We start from the raw sequence: 12321 nt of genomic DNA on the forward strand, positions 1-12321 counted from the left end.
TCTGGAACCCATTTGAATTAAACGGGGTGGCACAGTCCTCTGGAACCCATTTGAATTAAACGGGGTGGCACAGCCCTCTGGAACCCATTTGAATTAAACGGGGTGGCACAGCCCTCTGGAACCCATTTGAATTAAACGGGGTGGCACAGCCCTCTGGAACCCATTTGAATTAAACGGGGTGGCACAGTCCTCTGGAACCCATTTGAATTAAACGGGGTGGCACAGTCCTCTGGAACCCATTTGAATTAAACGGGGTGGCACAGTCCTCTGGAACCCATTTGAATTAAACGGGGTGGCACAGCCCTCTGGAACCCATTTGAATTAAACGGGGTGGCACAGCCCTCTGGAACCCATTTGAATTAAACGGGGTGGCACAGCCCTCTGGAACCCATTTGAATTAAACGGGGTGGCACAGCCCTCTGGAACCCATTTGAATTAAACGGGGTGGCACAGTCTTCTGGAACCCATTTGAATTAAACGGGGTGGCACAGTCCTCTGGAACCCATTTGAATTAAACGGGGTGGCACAGTCCTCTGGAACCCATTTGAATTAAACGGGGTGGCACAGTCCTCTGGAACCCATTTGAATTAAACGGGGTGGCACAGTCCTCTGGAACCCATTTGAATTAAACGGGGTGGCACAGCCCTCTGGAACCCATTTGAATTAAACGGGGTGGCACAGCCCTCTGGAACTCATTTGAATTAAACGGGGTGGCACAGTCCTCTGGAACCCATTTGAATGAGCAGTTTGCATTCACTCGGGTCCCCCAGGCGGCAGCAGCGCGACCAGCCCTCCCAGCTCACCTGGTGGCTCCGGGTTCGCCTGCCAGGGCCCAGCCCTCCCTGCAGCGGAGCCGCGCGCAGACTTCAACGCACTGGGAACCCTCTTTCATCTTTGTGTGTGTGTTTAATGTTTTTTATTTATAAAAAGGAAACATTGGCAAGACCCCAGGGTAAGAGGTTCGCCCAGGCGCCACCAGCCGACCTCCCCTCCCCGATTCTGCATGCCTGTTCTTGATCCCTCTGGGAGCCTCTTTTGTCTTTGTTTGTTTGTTTGTTTAATTTTTTTATTTATGAAAAGGAAGCACTGGGAAAACCCTAGGGTACGAGGGGTCCGCGTCCGCCCAGGCCGCACCAGCAGACCCTCCCCGACTCTGCATCCTGCTCCGAGTCCCGGCTCGGCACCCGGCGGCGGCCCGCGACTGCAATGAGGGGACGAAACGAGTGTCACCGGCAGGCAGGTGGGAGAGCGGCGGGTTAGACCAGAAAGCTGAGGAGCCCCTTCGGGGACAGGGGACGAAACGAGTGTCACGGGCAGGCAGGCGGGAGAAACAGACTGGACGCTCCCACAGCTGAGAGCGCGCACTCCGCGGGTGACAGCAAAGCGGACACGGAGTCACCTGCGAGCCTCACCTGAAACCGAGACGAGCCCATTTCTGGCCTCCACCTCAAGAACAAAATAAACTGAGATAAAATAAGGTAAATAGTGGTCCGGGAGGTGGCACAGTGGCTAAGACACTAGCCTCTCAAGCATGAGCTCCTGAGTTCAATTCCCGGCAGCACATGTACCAGAGTGATGTCTGTTTCTCTCTCTCTCTCTCTCCTACCTTTCTCATTAATAAATAAAATCTTTTAAAAAAATAAACAAAATAAAAATTAAAATGTCCTGCTCGTAAAGCGAGTGAACGTACGTCGAGGGGCGTCTTCTCCGGAGACGGGAGCGGAGCCCGGCAGGGGCAGCCTAAACCTAGGCCCTTCCTGGCGCCCAGAAGCATTACCTGTCCCGCCCGGCGAGGGGACCCGCCAGCGCCGCGCTCCGCGACCTCCGAGGGCCGGGTGTTGGGTTCTGTTGCTATGGAGACCGCGCGGGGCGTGCCGGGAAACCAGGAGCGACCTCCGAGGGCCGGGTGTTGGGTTTCTGTTGTCATGGAGACCGCGCGGGGCGTGCCGGGAAACCAGACGCGACTTCCGAGGGCCGGTTGTTGGGTTTTGTTGCTATGGAGACCGCGCGGGGCGTGCCGGGAAACCAGACGCGACTTCGGAGGGCCGGGTGTTGGGTTTCTGTTGCCATGGAGACCGCGCGGGGCGTGCCGGGAAACCAGACGCCACTTCCGATGGCCGGGTGTTGGGTTTCTGTTGCCATGGAGACCGCGCGGGGCGTGCCGGGAAACCAGACGCGGCGCCGCGGAGAACGTCACGCCGGAGGAAGCGGGCGCCGGACCCTGGTGGGCGGGGGACAGCGAGCTGGCCCCGGGGGAGGGCGGAACCTTCCTGATTGGACAGCAGCCATCTCGGGACGCCTGTGTCAGCCTGGGGTAAGCGATCCCGAGCCCGGGAGCCCCTTCCCCACGGGCGGGCGTCACCCACGACCCTGCAGCGGGCTCCGAGTGACGTCACAGGCGGAGACTTCCGGTTCCGCTCTCGGCGTCTGCCCGCCCCAGCTTCCGGCGCTGCCGAGGGCGGAGCCGGTGTCCCTGGGAGCGCGGGGCGGGTGCCGCCGGCCGGGGGGGGGTGGAGCGGCTGCGAGGCCCCGGGAGGCGCGGCGTGTGGGGACGGCCGCCCTGCGCGCCTTTTCTCTCCGTCCGTCCGTCCGTCCGTCCGGCGTGACTCTCGGCCGCGGCTCCGCACTCGCGCGGAAGCCGGTACGGGACTGGCGACAGGCTCGACCAGCTGTACCGGGGGCCGGGACGCCCCAGGACTCGGGGAGCGGAGCGGAGCGGAGGAGGCCGCGTTTGTCTCCTGACTTGTTTTCCTTTTCTGAGAGCGGAGGGGACCGGAGAGAGGGAGAGAGCCCCGCGCCGCCCTGGCACCTGTGATGCCGCGGGTGGGTCTCGAGTTGCGGGTCCGAGCGCTCTGTCCACTGGGCCGCCTCCGGGTCGGATGCAGCATCTTTGGAAGCCGAGGGCAGGACGGAAAAAAGAGAGAAAACCCGTGCCTGAAACAAGCCCACGGCCCTGCGGTCCCCCGAGCTGCGTCCCGTAGGCCCCAGACAAGTGCTGTCGGTAACGGCTGAGCGCCCCAGACGCGCCGCGGCCGAGGCGCAGAGTGGCGCTACCCGCGGGTTCCGGACAGAGACGCTCGGGCCCCGTGCGGACCCTCCTCCCGGCGGGCCACCGGGGCCTGAACCAGCGTCCCGGCGCACCGGCGCGTGTGTTCCGCGAGGGCCGCCGCCGATCAGCCCCTCGGGCGGCTCTGGAATGTACTGACCCGCTAGGGTCTCCGTGATAATCCCACGGGGCCCATAGCCCCAAGCCACGAGAAACTGTGCGTCGCTGCTCCGGAGGCTGCAGGTCCCAAATGAGGCAAGGTGTCAGCAGGTCAGAGCGCACCTGGGAGCTGTTTGTCTATCCGTTCATTGATCGGTTTCCGTGCACGTCCCCGCTCCGTGTCCAGATTCAGCATTTCCTCTGTGCAGGCTGGTGACTACTGCCCCTTCTTTTAAGACTAGCTGAGCGGGCCAGGAGGTGGCGCAGTGGACGGAGCGTCGGGCTCTCCAGCATGAGGTCCTGAGTTCAATCCCCGGCAGCACATGTACCAGAGTGAAGTCGGGTTCTTTCTCCTTCTATCTTCATGAATAAATAAATAATCTTTAAAAAAACCCGGTAATTTAGATTAATGATTTTGATCTCATTAAATCTTACCTCCTTCTAGGCCTTTTTTTCTTTTCTTATTTATCTCTTAATAATTAATTAGAGAGGGAGTCAAGCTGGTAGCGCAGCGGGTTAAGTGCACGTGGCGCAAAGCGCAGGGACCGGCGTAAGGATCCCGGTTCGAGCCCCCCGGCTCCCCACCTGCAGGGGAGTCGCTTCCCAGGCGGTGAAGCAGGTCTGCAGGTGTCTGTCTTTCTCTCCCCCTCTCTGTCTTCCCCTCCTCTCTCCACTTCTCTCTGTCCTATCCAACAACAACGACATCAATCATAACTACAACAATAAAACAACACAGGCAACAAAAGGGAATAAATAATAAATATTTTAAAAAATAACTAGAGAAATTGAGAGAGGAAGACTGAGAAGGAAAGAGAGACACCTGCAGCACTGCTTCACCACTTCTGAAGCTTCCTCCCTGCAGATGTGGACCAGGAGCTTGAAACCCAGCCCTTGTGCTTGGTCAGATGTGTGCTGAAGCAGGTGCACCACCACCCAGCCCCTTCTAGGCCTTATTTTCAAATATCGTGACACTGAGGGTTAAGGCTTTACTGTACAGGGAAGGAAGAGCACAGTTCAGTCCATAACATCCCATTTCCCCCAAGTCATAGCTGTTCACAAGAGTGACAGCAATTATCTTTCACCGCACATTACCTTGATACAGGTAAACGTGGCAGATACTCCTACATCGTTTGCCCCTTAGTTTGATCCCAGCTACAGTGAGACCCAAAGCTTTTTTATTATATACCAGGTTCTTTCCATAGTTGGTTAGACAAGGAACATATATGTGAAAAAATTGGGGCCAATAAGACTCCTTTTTAATTGTATTTATTTTGAATAGAAACAAAGAAATTAAGAGGGAAAGGAAGAAGGGGAGAGAAAGACTCTTGTAGCCCTGCTTCACTGCTCACCAAGCTTTCCCCCTGCAGGTGGGGACCAGGGGCTTGAACCAGGTCCTTGCACATGATAATAAGTGCACTCAGCCGGGTGTGCCATTGTCCATCTCCAATAAGGGTCTTTCTGTTTGTAGGGTTTGAAATTGGGCCTCAAGCGCCCAAGTGATCTTGACATATGGGTGCAACTGTGTCAGGAACCATCCTCATCTCCATTCAAGGACAAGCTGAGAAACCATCTGAAGGGAAGGAGAAAAGCAGAAGAGGTGAGAGTATGCTGGCAACCCCACTGAAATAAAAAATAAAATAATTCCAACTGATTTCCAGCTTCCTGGTTCTGCCCTTGTGGCCACTTGTGTTTCATCTGATTCTGTTCCAGGATATTTTAGAGGCATCTAGAGGTGGTTGATTACATAGATTCTGCATCCAGACTGGGATTCAGATACAATTCACATGAGTTGAAGCAAGGATTTGATTGCTCCGCCTTCATTTTCCCTCTGCTGAATATGGATGATGAACAGATTACCTAAGGTGGAGAGTTGTTTGGAAGCTGAAATAAATGAATGAAGAGTGTGACGCCCATGGCCTAGCTCAGAGTGCTATAGGGGGCACTCATGTCACCCAGAGTAATATGGGGTTCATGCCCAGATTAGTATAGAAGTCAGTAATTCAGGAGTTGGGCGGTAGCGCAGCGGGTTAAGTGCACATGGCGCAAAGCGCAAGGACCAGCATAAGGGTCCCGGTTCCAACCCCGGCTCCCCACCTGCAGGGGAGTCGCTTCACAGGCGGTGAAGCAGGTCTGCAGGTATCTTACTCTCCCCCCGTCTTCCTCTCCGGAGTCACTTCACAGGCGGTGAAGCAGGTCTGCAGGTATCTTACTCTCCCCCTGTCTTCCTCTCTTCATTTCTCTCTGTCATGTCCAACAATGATGACATCAATAACAACAACAATTAAAAAAAAAACAAGGGCAACAAAGGAAAATAAATATTTGAAAAATTAAAAGAAATCACTAATTCAAGGCTATTACCTTTTAAGGGCTACTTTATAGTAGCCAACACACATTTATTAATTAACAACACACATATTAATTAACTGTATGAAAATGGAATTTTATTCACTTAAATTAGAGATAGTGAGAAACATTCACCAAAAAAAAAAAAGATCATAAGGACTGCTCCCCCTTGCTGGGCCAGGCCAGACCCCTCATAAATCCTCGGCTCGGCTCAGCTAAGCTGAGCTCCGTGCTCTCCGCTCAGAATACATCTCCTTCATGCTGCTAATTCCTGTTGTCCCTCTTCTTCCTCTGCGCCTGGTTTTCATGACCCACGGTCAAAAGTCAGATGCCAGGTCCTCATGTCCAGTCATTTGCCTTGCATTCTTCCTTTGGGTGCTTTTTCCCTTTCTTTGTTGCTCGGTGCCAATTATTCTGGGAAGTGTAGTTTTTCTGTGTCAATATCCATAGCTCTTTAGGATCACGATGCCAAGGTAACAGCCTACTTGTAACCAGTAGCAACAGTGCACACTCACTGTATGTTGACATATACACCAGCAAACAAGAAGCCTCTCCACAGCCTGTTGTCAAAGGTGACCTGCTGGCCTGAAGACTGGGCACCTGCAAAGACAATGGGTGACTCAACAGGTGAAGAGTCAGTGCCGGGACATTGCTAACCCCTCAGCCTCCACACCTAAAGACAATGAGAAGCCACCTGCAGAGAGACCTGGAATGGACTCACCTGAGAACAGGATAGAGACCTGGGAAAAGAGAGAAGAATGATGCAGGGAGAAAGAGACCAAAACCCTTCTCAACTCTGCCTTAACTTTGATGCTGGGGATTCAACCTGGAACCTCAGAGCCTCAGACATGAAAATTTTTCCATAACCACTATGCTCCCCCCCCCCCAGGCCTTGTGGCTTTCTGCTAGTGGGGCCTCTTCTCAAGGGTTCTGCCCTCTTTCCCAGCCCCATCACATGTGAGAAGCTGAGGTCTAGAAGGCCTGATACTACTGAGCTTCAGTCACCAGCCGACACACCCACTGCCTCTATGCAGACACATCTGCCCAGGCTCCACATGAATCATTGCCAGTGGATTTGTTGAGGCCAGGAAATAAATAGCAAGTTACCTGGGAGAACACAGACACTGCTGTGCCACAGCAGGACACATGTTCCCCAGGACCACACTATTGGGAAGGAAATAGGTGTTGCAAGGGGGAAATGGGAGTGGTAACAGCTGTGGGTGTGGCTTAGAGAGAAAGAGAAAGAGGGTCTTGGAGGATTAAAAACTGTTTGGGGGTGCTCCAGGAGGTGGCGCAGTGGCTAAAACACTGGACTCTCAACCATGAGGTCCTGAGTTCAATCCCTGGCAGCACACGTACCAGAGTGATGTCTGGTTCTTTCTCTCTCTCCTATCATTTCTCATTTTATTAATGAATAAATAAAAATATTTTTTTAAAAAAAAACTGGGCGTCAGTGGTCTGGGAGGTGGCACAGTGGATAAAGCATCAGACTCTCAAGCATGAGGTCCTGAGTTCAATCCCCAGCAGCACATGTACCAGAGTGATGTCTGGCTCTTTCTCCTATCTTTCTCAAAAATAAATAAATAAAATCTTTAAAAAAAAAAAAAAAAAACGGGGGGTCTTGGAGGATTAAAAACTATGGGTGTGATTGGGCTTTCTGACAAGACGAGCCTGACAACTCGTGAGAAGCCTCTCAAGCTTTCTTTCTCTCCCCAACCCTCTCTCTCTCCCCATTCTCTTACTGCCCATGTGTACTTCTAACAACTGGATACTATCAACTTTTTTGAATAAAGTTTAACATTTATAAAAATCATGTTCTCTCCTCAAGTCTTTGTTGGGTTTATGTGTGGTGAACCTTTATACCTGTGGGGAACGTCTCAGCCCCATCCCCTGAATACAGATTGGGTTCTGAGCAGCTACACCCAGTTGGTCTTTATGGCTCCACCACTGTCAAAGTTTATAAACAAGCTAGAGATTATGATACTGAGGCCGAAGTTGACAAGGACAGAGAGCTCCTAGCCTAGTAAAAGCCCAGAATGTCCAGAGGAAATTCTCCACTTAGCCACCTCCAGCCACACAAGGGCTAGACATCTGGGAGGTAAAGGAAGTTACCCACCCTAGTGGACTGTCAACATCCCGTAGGAATGTCTTCATTGTCATGGTTTGGGTCCCAGCAATTCAGAAAATTGTTTTGAGAGCCCCCACCCCACCCTAGGGGTGTTAAATTCAAGGAACTCAAGTTACAAGCCGAGAAGAAAATGACCAGTGTACCATTATCCCTCTCCATCTGTGGCACCACCTCCCTTTTATGATATATAATCTTAACGAGAGAAGTAAAGAGAGAAAAACAAAGCCCAGCTCAGCTCTGGCTGATGGTAGAGCTGGAGACCTCAGTGCCTCAGGCATAAAATATTTTTGCATAGCCATTATGCTGTCCTCCCACCCACCTCCCTTTTAGAAGTTCCTCCAGCCCTGCCCCCTTTTTTGGGATGCACCATTAAGGGTCAACATTTTTTTTTTTTTTTTTGGCTCCAGGGTTATCGCTGGGGCTAGGTGCCTGCACTATATCCACTGCTCCTGGAGGCCGTTTTTCTCATTTTGTTGCCACTGTTGTTGTTGGAGAGGACAGAGAAATAGAGAGATGGAGAAGACAGAGAGGGGGAGAGAAATATAGATACTTGCAGTCCAGCTTCACCACTTGTGAAGCGAACCCCTGTCCTTTGCAGTTGGGAAGCCAGGGGCTCAAACTGGGATCCGTGAGCCCATCCTTAGGCTTTGCGCCATGTGCACTTAGCCTGCTGCGCTACCACTGGCCACCAAGGGTCAACATTTTATTTTGAGAGAATGATTGAGAGAGAGAGAGAACACATCACCAAAGCTGCTTTCAATGAGCTAGGGCCAGAGTCAAACCTGGGCTGTGCACATGACCATCAGCGCACTGTTCTGTTCTGCTGAGTTCTTTTGCTGTGTTCTCCTTCCCTAGTCATCCCCAACCCCTCTTGGCCTCAGTTTTGTGAGTCCAGAGCCTGCACTGGACCTTTGCTTGTTTACTTGGATTTGTTTGTTGGGTAAAAGGCAGGAAGGACCTTTTTATTTATTTTTTTAATATATATTTTTTACTCATAAAATGGAAATATTGACAAGACCATAGGATAAGAGGGGTACATTTTCACACAATTCCCACCACCAGAACTCTGTATCCCATCCCCTCCCTTGATAGCTTTCCTATTCTTTCTGTGTGTGTGTGAGTTTTTTTTTTATTATTTATTTATAAAAAGGAAACATTGACAAAACCATAGGATAAGAGGGGTACAGCTTCGCAGAATTCCCACCACCAGAACTCCGAATCCCATCCCCTCCCCTGACAGCTTTCCTATTCTTTATCCCTCTGGGAGCATGGATGACCAGGGTCACTGTGGGATGCAGAAGGTGGAAGGTCTGGCTTCTGGAACTGCTTCCCCACTGAACATGGGCATTGACTGGTTGATCCATACTCTCAGCCTGAGGAAAGACCTTTCTAAGAGACTTAGCCAGCAGTTTGACTTGACGGTAATATCTGTAATGTTGTGTACAAGTCAGGAATGTGTACTGACCGCAGTGTGGCCTGCAGATGGCAGCAAATTAACAGGAACAAGTCACCAAGCACTGCTTGGAATGCACTGCCAGTTTGCAGCTCAGTGGTGAAAACCTGTGCTTGCTGACTTTGCGTGATTGCGAAGCTCTCTTAAAAAGCCAATGACCTCCAAGTTTTTCTGCTGCTGTAGCACCTTGGCTCTGACTTTTAGAACACTCTTGCAGGGGTTCTCATTGCTCTCTCCTCCTCTGCTCACCCCATCATTGATCTGTCTTAATAACCAGGCGGGCAGAGCCTGTGAAGGCCTATATGCATCTATACAGGTGTACAAACAAGCACAGATGAGCATGTATTCCAACGTGTGCTGGTGTGGGTGTAAAGTTTCCTGTTTCCGTACATTTGGAAACCTGTGAAGTTGTAAATGTCTGAGTTATTGTGTATTAGAGCTGCTAAGATGGTTTATAAACTTATGTGTCTACAGAAAACATTATTTCAAATCAGTAATATCTTGGGTTCTGTCACTAATGTTTGAACTAGTAGTTTAAGCCTCTAATTTTCAGTAAGAGAGGAACCTGAGGTGAGAGTTATTGCCATGTGCTACAGTGAAATCCTTTCTTGGCTTTTTTTTTTTTTTTAACTTTTTTTCTAAGCTCAATGAATCATGGCTACCACAAAATCAGGTTATCTATTGTATTTACTGTCAACTGTAAAACATTAATCCCGTAATAGAAAAAGATTTTTAAAAATCAGGTTATCACCCAAAAATGAACTTAATGCATGCAAATTAGGTGGGAAAAAAGCCATTGATCTAATCAATTGAGGTGTGTTTTTCTTTGCTTGTTTTGTTTTTTTAATATTCTGCAGTGTGTGTAAAAACAGTTGTGAGTAGTCTGGGGAGACAGAATAATGGTTATGTAAAAGGATTTTTTTTTTATGGATAGGAGAGCTAGCTTAATAGTTCTTCAAAGAGACGCATGCTTGAGCCAGAGCTGAGCCACTGATAAAAAATAAAGAAAGTGGTCCAGGAGGTGGCATAATGTCCTGAGTTCAGTCCTCGGTAGGACATGTACCAGTGTCATGTCTGGTTCTTTCTCTCCTCCTAGCTTTCTCATGAATAAATAAATAAAATCCTTAAAATAAATAAATAAACAATAAATATATTTAAATAAAAACTTTTCATATCTGAGACTATAAAGGCCCAGGTTCAATAAGCCACAGCTGAGCAATGCTCTGGTCTAGCTCTCTGTATATTTCTCTCATTACAATAAAATATAGTTAAGAAGGAAAGAAAAGAAATAGTGCTGAGTGCTAAGGAGAGTTCTTTACTTCAGCTTATGGTCTAAGTAACTAAAGCCACCTCGAGTGACTAGTTTAGAAAATATCTGTTTTTTTCTTTCTCACTGGGAAGACTGTAGAGAAAGGTTAGTGGTAGAGCACTGGGGAGATTAGCCAGCACTGCAAGGAGCTGACCTAAAGAATACAAAACTATTGGCCACAGGTGATCATAGATCACAATTTATAGAAAGATTTTTGTGTACTAAACAGTTCTATTCATGTTCTTTTGAAGAGGAGAACTATCTCTCACAATCAGCTATAATTATGTAAGTGATGATCTGAGTAGTGATATTAGTGTCACCTAAAATCAAGTTCTTCACTTGTTCACTTCCAGTTTATTTTTAATGTTTTATTCGTTTTATTTTAATGAGACAGAGAAAAGGAGAGGCCCCAGAAAAGGAGAGGCCCCAGAAAAGGAGAGGCCCCAGAAAAGGAGAGGCCCCAGAAAAGGAGAGGCCCCAGAATACTGCTTAGTTCTGGCGTGTGATAGTGCCAGGGGCTGAGCCTGCAACCTCAGTGGCTCAGGCGTGAAGGTCTTTTGCAGAGACACCATGCTATGTTCCCTGTCCTAGTTTCTTTTCCTAAGAGTCCAATGAAAGACTTTTTTAAAAAATTATTATTTATTTTCCCTTTGGTTGCCCTTGTTTTATTGTTGTAGTAGTTATTATTGTTGTTGTTGATGACGTCATCGTTGTTGGATAGGACAGAGAGAGGAGGGGAAGACAGAGAGGGGGAGAGAAAGATAGACACCTGCAGACCTGCCACACCGCCTATAAAGCGACCCTCCTGCAGGTGGGGCGCCGGGGCTCCAACCAGGAACCTTGTGCTGGTCCTTGCTCTTTGCACCACGTGCACTTAACCCGCTGCGCTACCGTCCGACCCCCGCAATGAGAGACTTATAACTGATATTATTATAATATGTGTGTATGTAAATCAGGCAAAAAAAATTCACTAGTTCAATCAATTCAATATTTTTTAGGATTATAATGTGTTCAAAAAGAGAGAAAGGGGCGTCGCAGTAGCGCAGCAGGTCAAGCGCATGTGGCACAAAGCGCAAGGACTGAAGTAAGGATCCTGATTCGAGCCCCGGGTCCCCACCTGCAGGGGAGTCGCTTCACAAGCAGTGAAGCAGGTCTGCAGGTGTCTTGTCTTTCTCTCCCCCTCTCTATCTTCTCCTCCTCTCTCCATTTCTCTGTCCTATCCAACGATGACGACAACTACAATAATAACTACGACAATAAAACAATTAGGGCAACAAAAGGGAATAAATAAATATTTTGAAAAGAAAAGAGAGAAAGAGTGAAGGATTAGAGACTGAGAGAAACAGAGAGAAGGCTTGCTCTTATTTATTTATTTAGTGTTGTCTTCACTGGGGCTTCATTGCCACAGATGAACTTTTTCAGACAGCGAAGAACATAATGAATAACACAGTGTGGGGAGGAGCAGATTGCATATAGTTATGCAAAAAGACTCTCATTCCTGAGGCTCCAAGGTCCCAGGTTCTATCCTCGCACCATCCCACCATTAACTATTTAATTAATATGAGAGGGGGGAAAATTGATTGTATGTCTAACAAAGGGACTTTTCAAACCTAGCCCAATTACCAAATAATGTGATGATAACAGTAACTATCCATTGTCTTCTGGAACCCTAAGACAGCAGGAACCTCACATCTCCACTATAGAGCCTAAACTTCCCCCAGTCCTGGGACCCTAGGGTAGGGCCCACTTTCCCTTGTGCTTCTCCCAATTCTTATCAAATAATATTGCATCTGCTGATTGCAACTTAATCAAGGCAACGAGTGCCACCCCAGCACGCTTCACTTTAGACTGTGTCCAGAGACTTCAGGTGTGGAATGACAACC

Source organism: Erinaceus europaeus, chromosome 21, assembly GCF_950295315.1.
Source record: "Erinaceus europaeus chromosome 21, mEriEur2.1, whole genome shotgun sequence".
In the NCBI taxonomy this organism is placed as follows: domain Eukaryota; kingdom Metazoa; phylum Chordata; class Mammalia; order Eulipotyphla; family Erinaceidae; genus Erinaceus; species Erinaceus europaeus.